This window comes from Bufo gargarizans, chromosome 2, assembly GCF_014858855.1.
Source record: "Bufo gargarizans isolate SCDJY-AF-19 chromosome 2, ASM1485885v1, whole genome shotgun sequence".
In the NCBI taxonomy this organism is placed as follows: Eukaryota; Metazoa; Chordata; class Amphibia; order Anura; family Bufonidae; genus Bufo; species Bufo gargarizans.
This window is the reverse complement of record NC_058081.1, coordinates 49,461,454-49,474,173: the sequence shown is the minus strand read 5'-3', so window position 1 is coordinate 49,474,173 and position 12,720 is coordinate 49,461,454. Positions and strand designations below refer to the sequence as shown.

The 12,720-nt window shown below is 45.8% G+C and overlaps 1 protein-coding gene across 1 annotated transcript in view; it reads left to right on the top strand.

The window, feature by feature from the left end:
• Positions 1–12,720, top strand: part of STAG3 (stromal antigen 3) — a 299,481-nt gene that overhangs the window by 273,420 nt on the left and 13,341 nt on the right. The window lies entirely within an intron of this gene.

Sequence of the window (12,720 nt, the reverse complement as noted above, 5' to 3'; positions counted from 1 at the left end):
ACTTCTTGAGGAGGATAGGCAGACAAGGCAGCTGGTCCAGGCTGACCGGGAGGTACCTGAGAGAGGTACAGGCGTTGTCACCAGGCTTTACCAGGAGCAACAGTACAGGACCAAAGGATGAGGCAGAGGCGATGTCAGACAGGCAAAAGGTCAGGGCAGCCAGTACAGGTCAGGCAATCCGGGTTGGCAACTGGAGAGTCAAGGCAAGCAGGCAGGGATCAAACTGGTAGCAGAATCCAGGAACACAAGTACGAGTCAGGAAAACAAGCAGATATTAGGAACCTTAGCAGGACACAAGGACCTTGACACTGAGGCATCTGGGAAAGGGTTGCTTGGCGAGGTCACATGATCCAACCCATAATACACAGGAAGTGACGCTCGACGGCCCTTAAGGAAATGCTGCAGGAAACAAGCAGCAAGCATGCTGTGGCCAGGGCTTAAAGGAAACACTGGCAGCAGATAACAGCTGAACACGGCACCCGGTATCGCGGCGGCAAGCAGGGGAACAGCGGCGCACAGCATCCGCTGTTACAAAGAGAGACAGCACGTGTGCATGCCGTCTCCTCATACAGCTGATCGGCGGGGGTGCCAGGTGTTGGACCCCCACCGATCTGATATTGATGAGCTATCCTGAGGATAGGTCATCAATAGTAAAAGCCCAGACAACCCCTTTAACCACTACAGGACCGCCGTACGCAGGATTGCGTCCTGCCGGCGGCCCTGCTCTTCTGGGTGGACGCATATACGCGTCCTCCCGCGAGAGCCGAGATTTCCTGAGAACGCGCGCACACAGGCGCGCGCGCTCACAGGAACGGAAGGTAAGCGAGTGGATCTCCAGCATGCCAGCGGTGATCGCTCGCTGGCAGGCTGGAGATCCGAATTTTTTAACCCCTAACAGGTATATTAGACGCTGTTTTGATAACAGCGTCTAATATACCTCCTACCTGGTCCTCTGGTGGTCCCTTTTGTTAGGATCGACCACCAGAGGACACAGGTAGGTCAGTAAAGTCGCACTACACTACACTACACCCCCCCGTCACTTATTAACCCTTTATGAACCCCTGATCACCCCATATAAACTCCCTGATCACCCCCCGTCATTGATCACCCCCCTGTCAGGCTCCGTTCAGACGTCCGTATGATTTTTACGGATACATGGATCGGATCCGCAAAACACATGCGGACGTCTGAATGGAGCCTTACAGGGGGGTGATCAATGACAGGCGGGCGATCACCCATATAGATTCCCTGATCACCCCCTGTCATTGATCACCCCCCTGTAAGGCTCCATTCAGACGTCCGTATGATTTTTACGGATCCATGGATACATGGATCGGATCCGCAAAACACATGCGGACGTCTGAATGGAGCCTTACAGGGGGGTGATCAATGACAGGCGGGTGATCACCCATATACACTCCCTGATCACCCCGTGTCATTGATCACCCCCCTGTAGGGCTCCATTCAGACGTCCGCATGTGTTTTGGTATCCATGGATCCGTAAAAATCATGCGGACGTCTGAATGGAGCCTTACAGGGGGGTGATCAATGACAGGGGGTGATCAGGGAATCTATATGGGTGATCACCCGCCTGTCATTGATCACCCCCCTGTAAGGCTCCATTCAGACGTCCGCATGTGTTTTGCGGATCCGATCCATGGATCCGTAAAAATCATGCGGACGTCTGAATGGAGCCTTACAGGGGGGTGATCAGGGAGTCTATATGGGGTGATCACCCCCTTGTCATTGATCACCCCCCTGTAAGGCTCCATTCAGACGTCCGTATGTGTTTTGCGGATCCGATCCATGGATCCGTAAAAATCATGCGGACGTCTGAATGGAGCCTTACAGGGGGTGATCAATGACCGAGGGGTGATCACCCATATACACTCCCTGATCACCCCCTGTCATTGATCACCCCCTGTAGGGCTCCATTCAGACGTCCGCATGTGTTTTGGTATCCATGGATCCGTAAAAATCATGCGGACGTCTGAATGGAGCCTTACAGGGGGGTGATCAATGACAGAGGGGTGATCACCCATATACACGCCCTGATCACCCCCTGTCATTGATCACCCCCCTGTAAGGCTCCATTCAGACATCCGCATGTGTTTTGCGGATCCGATCCATGTATCCATGGATCCGTAAAAATCATGCGGACGTCTGAATGGAGCCTTACAGGGGGTGATCAATGACAGAGGGGTGATCACCCATATACACTCCCTGATCACCCCCTGTCATTGATCACCCCCCTGTAAGGCTCCATTCAGACGTCCGCATGTGTTTTGCGGATCCGATCCATGTATCCGTAAAAATCAAGCGGACGTCTGAATGGAGCCTTACAGGGGGTGATCAATGACAGAGGGGTGATCACCCATATACACTCCCTGATCACCCCCTGTCATTGATCACCCCCCTGTAAGGCTCCATTCAGACGTCCGCATGTGTTTTGCGGATCCGATCCATGTATCCATGGATCCATAAAAATCATACGGACGTCTGAATGGAGCCTTACCAGGGGGGGTGATCAATGACGGGGGGGGTGATCAGGGAGTCTATATGGGTGATCACCCCCCTGTCATTGATCCCCCCCCCCCCCCCCCCCCCCTGTAAGGCTCCATTCAGACATTTTTTTGGCCCAAGTTAGCGGAAATTTTTGTTTGTTTTTGTTTTTTCTTACAAAGTCTCATATTCCACTAACTTGTGTCAAAAAATAAAATCTCACATGAACTCACCATACCCCTCACGGAATCCAAATGCGTAAACATTTTTAGACATTTATATTCCAGACTTCTTCTCACGCTTTAGGGCCCCTAAAAAGCCAGGGCAGTATAAATACCCCACATGTGACCCCATTTCGGAAAGAAGACACTCCAAGGTATTCCGTGAGGGGCATATTGAGTCCATGAAAGATTGAAATTTTTGTCCTAAGTTAGCGGAAAGGGAGACTTTGTGAGAAAAAAACAAAAAAAATCAATTTCCGCTAACTTATGCAAAAAAAAAAAAATTCTATGAACTCGCCAGGCCCCTCATTGAATACCTTGGGGTGTCTTCTTTCCAAAGTGGGGTCACATGTGGGGTATTTATACTGCCCTGGCTTTTTAGGGGCCCGAAAGTGTGAGAAGAAGTCTGGGATCCAAATGTCTAAAAATGCCCTCCTAAAAGGAATTTGGGCACCTTTGCGCATCTAGGCTGCAAAAAAGTGTCACACATGTGGTATCGCCGTAATCAGGAGAAGTTGGGCAATGTGTTTTGGGGTGTAATTTTACATATACCCATGCTGGGTGAGATAAATATCTTGGTCAAATGCCAACTTTGTATAAAAAAATGGGAAAAGTTATCTTTTGCCAAGATATTTCTCTCACCCAGCATGGGTATATGTAAAATGGCACCCCAAAACACATTCCCCAACTTCTCCTGAGTACGGCGATACCAGATGTGTGACACTTTTTTGCAGCCAAGGTGGGCAAAGGGGCACATATTCCAAAGTGCACCTTTCGGATTTCACCGGCCATTTTTTACACATTTTGATTGCAAAGTACTTCTCACACATTTGGGCCCCTAAATTGCCAGGGCAGTATAACTACGCCACAAGTGACCCCATTTTGGAAAGAAGAGACCCCAAGGTATTCCGTGAGGGGCACGGCGAGTTCCTAGAATTTTTTATTTTTTGTCACAAGTTAGCGGAAAATGATGATTTTTCTTATTTTTTTCTTTTTTCCTTACAAAGTCTCATATTCCACTAACTTGCGACAAAAAATAAAAAATTCTAGGAACTCGCCATGCCCCTTACGGAATACCTTGGGGTGTCTTCTTTCCAAAATGGGCATTCCAAAATGGGCATTGTAGAACCTCAGGAATCATGACAGGTGCTCAGAAAGTCAGAGCTGCTTCAAAAAGCGGAAATTCACATTTTTGTACCATAGTTTGTAAACGCTATAACTTTTACCCAAACCATTTTTTTTTTGCCCAAACATTTTTTTTTTATCAAAGACATGTAGAACTATAAATTTAGCGAAAAATTTATATATGGATGTCGTTTTTTTTGCAAAATTTTACAGCTGAAAGTGAAAAATGTCATTTTTTTGCAAAAAAATCGTTACATTTCGATTAATAACAAAAAAAGTAAAAATGTCAGCAGCAATAAAAATACCACCCAATGAAAGCTCTATTAGTGAGAAGAAAAGGAGGTAAAATTCATTTGGGTGGTAAGTTGCATGACCGAGCGATAAACGGTGAAAGTAGTGTAGTGCCGAAGTGTAAAAAGTGCTCTGGTCATGAAGGGGGTTTCAGCTAGCGGGGCTGAAGTGGTTAATAAAAAGTCAGCTTTACCGTTTGAGGGTCTTCCTTAAAAGACTCAATGGACAAGAGAGCAAATGCTTGGCTTAGGAAACATTGGGAAGTTTCTGCATCATGTAAGCCTGATTATTGCCACAGCTTACTTTTTTCTATCGTGCTTGGCAAGGCATATTGGCAAGTTCCTGGGTAAGAAATATCATAAGAGAAGGTTACCGTCTAAGCTGCAACCCCCCCCCCCCCCCCACCAATAAAAGTCAGGATTACAGACCTTGGGTCAGGTTCTCCAAGACGATGAGCTTTATTAAGATGTAGAAATGAAGAAGGTCACGGCACTCCAAAAGCTTCCTTATTCAATGTTCTTTATTGCACCAAAAATACAGCAGCAACGTTTCGACAATGAAGTCTTTATCAAGCTATCAGTTTTTATGTAGCTTGATAAAGACTTCATTGTCGAAACGTTGCTGCTGTATTTTTGGTGCAATAAAGAACATTGAATAAGGAAGCTTTTGGAGTGCCGTGACCTTCTTCATTTCTACATGGTAACCTTGGGGGTCTTTGAGGCCGGGACCTGACGCCACGAGCACCGCCGCAAAATCTTTGGAGTTTTTCCAAGTAAGTGGTGCTGTCCTACCACCTATTTTTTCTGAGCTTTATTAAGAGAAATCACAGACAAAGGAGTGATTATTCCGGTGACGCAAGAAGAGATTGGACAAGGATTTTATTCAGCTCTCTTTCTTGTACCAAAGCAAATGGGTGCTTTTGTACCATAATAAACATAAAGGACTCAAATGTGTATCTGACATATCAAAAATTCCACATGGAATCAATAGCCACCAGAATTCAATACCTATTTCAGGACTGTGTATTGGCATCAATATATATCAAAGATGCATATTACCATAGCTAATACACCTGTCCTCAGAGTGGCTGTCTAGATATAAGAAACTATTATGCATTTTAAATTCAGAGCTCTACCATGCAGAATATCGCAAGCGTTGAGAGTTTTTTCCAAGCTGATGGCGGAGGTCATGATGCATTTAAGAAGGTCCGATTATCATAATAGTTCCCTACCTCGAGGAGCTGCTGGTGGTAGGATATTCTCCCGACATGCTAAAAATCCAGATCCAGTAAGTATTAAAAATACCTGGGGTGGTTGGTAAATTGGGAGTAGTCTTCTAGGGATTCAGTTAGATTCTAGATCCCAGAGGTCCTTTCTTCCAGCAAGGAATAGGCTCACCGTTCAGCAAAAGAAGTGTGCGCCAGTCCAAGGAAATATCCTTAAGGGAAGCCATGTCAGTGTTGGGTCTTAGGCCTCTTGCACACGACCGTATGTTTTTTGCGGATCCATTGTAACAATGCTTAAAACGGACAAGAATAGGACATGTTCTATTTTTTTTGTGGGGCTATGGAACGGACATACTGATGCGGACAGCACACGGTGTGCTGTCCGCATTTTTTGCGGACCCATTGAAAGGAATGGGTCCGCATCCTATCTGCAAAAAAAAAACGGAACGGACACGGAAACAATGTTGCATGAGGCCTTATCCTGCATCTTGGCAGTAAAACAGGCTCCGTTCCATTCCAGAACTCTCCAGTCTTGTATACTAGCATAATGGCACAGGTCCCTCTCTTCCCTGTGCATTCAGTCCTGGGGTACATTCGGGGTCAGTGGGCTTTCTATCAGAGTCAGGAGTCAAAATGCGAGAGGACAATATTCTGTGTACTGAGTCAGTATACAGGGAGTGCAGAATCTTTAGGCAAATGAGTATTTTGACCACATCATCCTCTTTATGCATGTTGTCTTACTCCAAGCTGTATAGGCTCGAAAGCCTACTACCAATTAAGCATATTAGGTTATGTGCATCTCTGTAATGAGAAGGGGTGTGGTCTAATGACATCAACACCCTATATCAGGTGTGCATAATTATTAGGCAACTTCCTTTCCTTTGGCAAAATGGGTCAAAAGAAGGACTTGACAGGCTCAGAAAAGTCAAAAATAGTGAGATATCTTGCAGAGTGATGCAGCACTCTTAAAATTGCAAAGCTTCTGAAGCGTGATCATCGAACAATCAAGCGTTTCATTCAAAATAGTCAACAGGGTTGCAAGAAGCGTGTGGAAAAACCAAGGCGCAAAATAACTGCCCATGAACTGAGAAAAGTCAAGCGTGCAGCTGCCAAGATGCCACTTGCCACCAGTTTGGCCATATTTCAGAGCTGAAACATCACTGGAGTGCCCAAAAGCACAAGGTGTGCAATACTCAGAGACATGGCCAAGGTAAGAAAGGCTGAAAGACGACCACCACTGAACAAGACACACAAGCTGAAACGTCAAGACTGGGCCAAGAAATATCTCAAGACTGATTTTTCTAAGGTTTTATGGACTGATGAAATGAGAGTGAGTCTTGATGGGCCAGATGGATGGGCCCGTGGCTGGATTGGTAAAGTGCAGAGAGCTCCAGTCCGACTCAGACGCCAGCAAGGTGGAGGTGGAGTACTGGTTTGGGCTAGTATCATCAAAGATGAGCTTGTGGGGCCTTTTCGGGTTAAGGATGGAGTCAAGCTCAACTCCCAGTCCTACTGCCAGTTTCTGGAAGACACCTTCTTCAAGCAGTGGTACAGGAAGAAGTCTGCATCCTTCAAGAAAAACATGATTTTCATGCAGGACAATGCTCCATCACACGCATCCAAGTACTCCACAACGTGGCTGGCAAGGAAGGGTATAAAAGAAGAAAATCTAATGACATGGCCTCCTTGTTCACCTGATCTGAACCCCATTGAGAACCTGTGGTCCATCATCAAATGTGAGATTTACAAGGAGGGAAAACAGTACACCTCTCTGAACAGAGTCTGGGAGGCTGTGGTTGCTGCTGCACGCAATGTTGATGGTGAACAGATCAAAACACTGACAGAATCCATGGATGGCAGGCTTTTGAGTGTCCTTGCAAAGAAAGGTGGCTATATTGGTCACTGATTTGTTTTTGTTTTGTCAGAAATGTATATTTGTGAATGTTGAGATGTTATATTGGTTTCACTGGTAAAAATAAATAATTGAAATGGGTATATATTTGTTTTTTGTTAAGTTGCCTAATAATTATGCACAGTAATAGTCACCTGCACACACAGATATCCCCCTAAAATAGCTAAAACTAAAAACTACTTCCAAAAATATTCAGCTTTGATATTAATGAGTTTTCTGGGTTCATTGAGAACATGGTTGTTGTTCAATAATAAAATTAATCCTCAAAAATACAACTTGTCTATTAATTCTGCACTCCCTGTATATCACGGCAGACAGGCATGTAAGGATATTTTCAGACAGCGCTACAGCAGTACCCTTTGTGAACAGGTAGGCGAAGCACGTCACTCAGGAGATATTCAGTATGATACTCAGCAGTGCACTAGAAGGGGTCAGAGAAAATTTCCGTGGACTTTCTTTGCTGCCACACGATCGGGCAAGCAGGTGCCTAAATCAAGATGTTTTCAGGCAGATAGATCTGTGGGGCCCCCTTAATAGATCTCTTTGCTACCAGAGAGAACAGAAAATACAACAAGTTTTTCTCCCTGAGACCCAGGACCACCCAACAGGAATAGATGCCTCCTGTCTCAATCCTGGGGAAAGGGTGTGTGTCATACTTTTTCTCCATTATGTCTCCTGCCCAGAGTTATACAAATAATCAGGAAAGAAGAGGCGGCGGTAATCCTAATTGTTCCATATTGGCCAAGAAGAGTTTGGCTCACATGGTGTAGAAAGCTATCCCTGTCAGACCCCTGGGTTCTTACAAAAAGAGGAGCGATTTGTTATATTAAGGTCCTCATCTGGAGGTAGAGAAGCTGCATCTGACGTCCTGAATATTGAGTGCGGTTCTTAAGCCAAACCCTCCCTTTCTGCCCAAGGTTGTGTCACTTTTCCATAGGTCCTAGATTATTCTGGCAGAACCCAAAAAATGAAGGGGGGAAAAAAAGATTTCACAAGTTGGATGTAAGGAGATGTGTGTGCAGGTACTTGGATTCTACGAAGAATTGGAGGAAGGCTTATCAGTTGTTCATCCAAGTTCAAGGACCTAAAAAGGGGAAAAAGTCTCTAGTCGTACGATTGCTAGATGGAGGGCTATAGAATTAGCAAATTCCCTCAGGTTTTACAGCACATTCCACTAGGCCATTAGCGGCTTTCTGGGCAGATGAGGGTTGGGCGGCTTCCTGGGCAGATGAGGGTTGGGCAGCTGCCTGGAGTTCTCCAAATACTTTCTTGAAAGGGGCTGTCCAAATGATGTAGAAAAAAAATTAAGCACTGTAAATCTGATGGTCAGCAATATATACAGTACAGACCAAAAGTTTGGACACACCTTCTCATTCAAAGAGTTTTCTTTATTTTCATGACTGAAAATTGTAGATTCACACTGAAGGCATCAAAACTATGAATTAACACATGTGGAATTATATACATAACCAAAAAGTGTGAAACAACTGAAAATATGTCATATTCTAGGTTCTTCACAGTAGCCACCTTTTGCTTTGATTACTGCTTTGCACACTCTTGGCATTCTCTAGATGAGCTTCAAGAGGTAGTCACCTGAAATGGTCTTCCAACAGTCTTGAAGGAGTTCCCAGAGATGCTTAGCACTTGTTGGCCATTTTGCCTTCACTCTGCGGTCCAGCTCACCCCAAACTATCTTGATTGGGTTCACATCCGGTGACTGTTTGGGGTCATTGTCCTGTTGAAAAATAAATGATGGTCCAACTAAACGCAAACCGGATGGAATAGCATGCCGCTGCAAGATGCTGTGGTTGATGAGCTTCAAGAGGTAGTCACCTGAAATGGTTTTCACTTCACAGGTGTGCCCTGTCAGGTTTAATAAGTGGGATTTCTTGCCTTATAAATGGGGTTGGGACCATCAGTTGCCTTGTGGAGAAGTCAGGTGGATACACAGCTGATAGTCCTACTGAATACATTGTTAGAACTTGTATTATGGCAAGAAAAAAGCAGCTAAGTAAAGAAAAACGAGTGGCCATCATTACTTTAAGAAATGAAGGTCAGTCAGTCAGAAAAATTGGGAAAACTTTGAAAGTGTCCCTAAGTGCAGTCACATAAACCGTCAAGCGCTACAAAGAAACTGGCTCACATGCGGACCGCCCCAGGAAAGGAAGACCAAGAGTCACCTCTGCTGCGGAGGATAGGTTCATCCGAGTCACCAGCCTCAGAAATCGCAGGTTAACAGCAGCTCAGATTAGAGACCAGGTCAACGCCACACAGAGTTCTAGCAGCAGACACATCTCTAGAACAACTGTTAAGAGGAGACTGTGTGAATCAGGCCTTCATGGTAGAATATCTGCTAGGAAACCACTGCTAAGGACAGGCAACAAGCAGAAGAGACTTGTTTGGGCTAAAGAACACAAGAAATGGACATTAGACCAGTGGAAATCTGTGCTTTGGTCTGATGAGTGTAAATTTGAGATCTTTGGTTCCAACCACTGTGTCTTTGTGCGACGCAGAAAAGGAGGACGGATGGACTCTACATGCCTGGTTCCCACCATGAAGCATGGAGGAGGAGGTGTGATGGTGTGGGGGTGCTTTGCTGGTGACACTGTTGGGGATTTATTCAAAATTGAAGGCATACTGAACCAGCATGGCTACCACAGCATCTTGCAGCGGCATGCTATTCCATCCGGTTTGCGTTTAGTTGGACTATCATTTATTTTTCAACAGGACAATGACCCCAAACACACCTCCAGGCTGTGTAAGGGATATTTGACTATGAAGGAGAGTGATGGGGTGCTGCGCCAGATGACCTGGCCTCCACAGTCACCGGATCTGAACCCTATCGAGATGGTTTGGGGTGAGCTGGACCGCAGAGTGAAGGCAAAATGGCCAACAAGTGCTACGCATCTCTGGGAACTCCTTCAAGACTGTTGGAAGACCATTTCAGGTGACTACCTCTTGAAGCTCATCAAGAGTGTGCAAAGCAGTAATCAAAGCAAAAGGTGGCTACTTTGAAGAACCTAGAATATTACATATTTTCTGTGTTTCACACTTTTTGGTTATGTATATAATTCCACATGTGTTAATTCATAGTTTTGATGCCTTCAGTGTGAATCTACAATTTTCATAGTCATGAAAATAAAGAAAGCTCTTTGAATGAGAAGGTTTGTCTAAACTTTTGGTCTGTACTGTACATAGGCTAAGCAAGTTTTAGGCAAATATTTTTTTTTACTCATTTAAGCTACTTTCACACGAGCGTTCTGCTGTCCAGCCCTGATGCAGTCTAAATGGATGCGGATCTGCTCAGACTGCATCAGTTTGGCGGCGTTCAGCCTCCGCTCCGCTCGCCTCCGCACGGCCAGGCGGACACCTGAACGCTGCTTGCAGCGTTCAGCTGTCCGCCTGGCCGTGCGGAGGCGTGCGGATCCGTCCAGACTTACAATGTAAGTCAATGGGAACGGATCCGCTTGAAGATGACACCATATGGCTCAATCTTCAAGCGGATCCGTCCCCCATTGACTTTACATTGAAAGTCTGAACGGATCCGCTCAGGCTACTTTCGCACTTAGAAATTTTTCTAAGTTATTAATGCAGACGGATCCGTACTGAACGGAGCCTCCGTCTGCATTAATATGATCGGATCCGATCAAGCGCTAGTGTGAAAGTAGCCTTACCAAGTTCTGTCCTGGCCCTTTGTTTACATGCAGTTGCAGAGCTGTGAGGGGCGTGTAACAGCAATCTCTAAGGTTTTCCTCATGAATATTTGTGGGCGTAAACTAAGACTGCCTTTCCCCTTCCCTTGCTCTGCAAAGGGAGTGAATACAATTGCTGCCCTGCCTGCAGTGTGACTGCTGGGATACTCATGTTGTATGTGTGGGACTACAAGTACCAGCTGTACAGTAGAGTGACATTGCTGATAACACACCGGGTCTCCCACACCCCACCTGTTCTTGTGCAATGCTCTGAAGACACTTCCTCACAGCCAGCAGAAGAGTACGGAGGAGAGAACTCCTCTAGTCAGCTCTGTGTTTGCAGGGTGAGGAGGGAGGGAAGATTCTGTGCACAGCATTTGTCTCTTCACTGCCTGGAGAAGAGGAAACCCTGCAGCTGCTCAGTACCTGAAGCACAGCCTCCAGCCCTGAATCTGTGCTGCTGATGGTAGATGGGGTTAAACTGTGCTGAATAATCCAGTGGGAGGAGACACAGGGCAGACAGCTCAGCCAGCAAATCGGGAAGTGCAGGGGGCGTGGCTGGCAAATCGCACAGTGCAGGGGGCGTGGCCAGCAGTGAAGGGGCGTGGCTTGTCCCTCCAACTAGCACAGTCTTAACAGTGAGGTTCCGTGCACAAAGGCAGACCTGCTTCCTCAGGCTTGTGCACAGAACGTCATCAGCAGGGAAAGAAGCTGACATCACAGATCATGTGACCTCAGCTAACGAGGAGAACAGGGCCACTGGAGATGAAGGAAGTGAATTGAAAACGCCTTACATTAGCTTTTTTTATATTAAGTAATTTTTATTAGCATTTTAATAATATAAATATAAGTCCCCAACACCCACATACCCTCCCCCCACAAACCATCATTATGATGCCCTCCATCTTCCATAACTTCCAGCATTCAGCTACACCATCACAACCGCATAATAATTACAAAGGCACATGCCCTTTCCCTACAGCATTCCCCACAGAACAATGATAGCAGAACTGCGATCTTATAAAGGAATATACCATATTTATCAGCCAGAACTTCCCCACATTACATTACATAGCGTAGAAACATTTAATGTATCCTGCAAGAAATCGCCAACCACGGAGCCAGATATGTACAGCAAGCAATATTACCCTCACACTAATCCCAGACGGTATCTCTGAAGTTCCCTGGACGCCAGCCCAGGGGCATCAATCCAAGGAGTCCAGAGCTTTTCAAATTTGGCAATAGCACCCCTCTTCCTATAAACCCCTCGTTCCAAATTAAGTAACCAATTAATCTTGGCTATAAATTCTGTTTTACTAAGACTACCCTCATCCAGCCAATGTTGAGCAATCGGCTTACGAGCCATATACAACATTCTGGCCACTGCTATCTTCCTGGGCTCAGTGATTGGCAAGTCCTCCACATACCCCAATATACAGACAAATGGGGTCACATCCAGTGTAACCTCATAGAGAGAATCAATGATATGCAACACCTTGCGCTAAAAACCCTCCAGTGCCGAGCATGACCACAGCATGTGCAACATACCCACATCTTCCTCCCCACATCACGGGCATTTGGAATCCAGCCGGAGTCCAATATTAAACAGAAACTGAGGAGTTCTATAAACCCTTTGAATTAGATATAGGTGCGACAGCCTATGGGCCTCGCTGAGAGAGAGCAGCGAACTCCTCTCCAATATCTCCTGCCACTGAGTTTCCTTTAATTACCCCATTTCCGCTTCCTATTTTG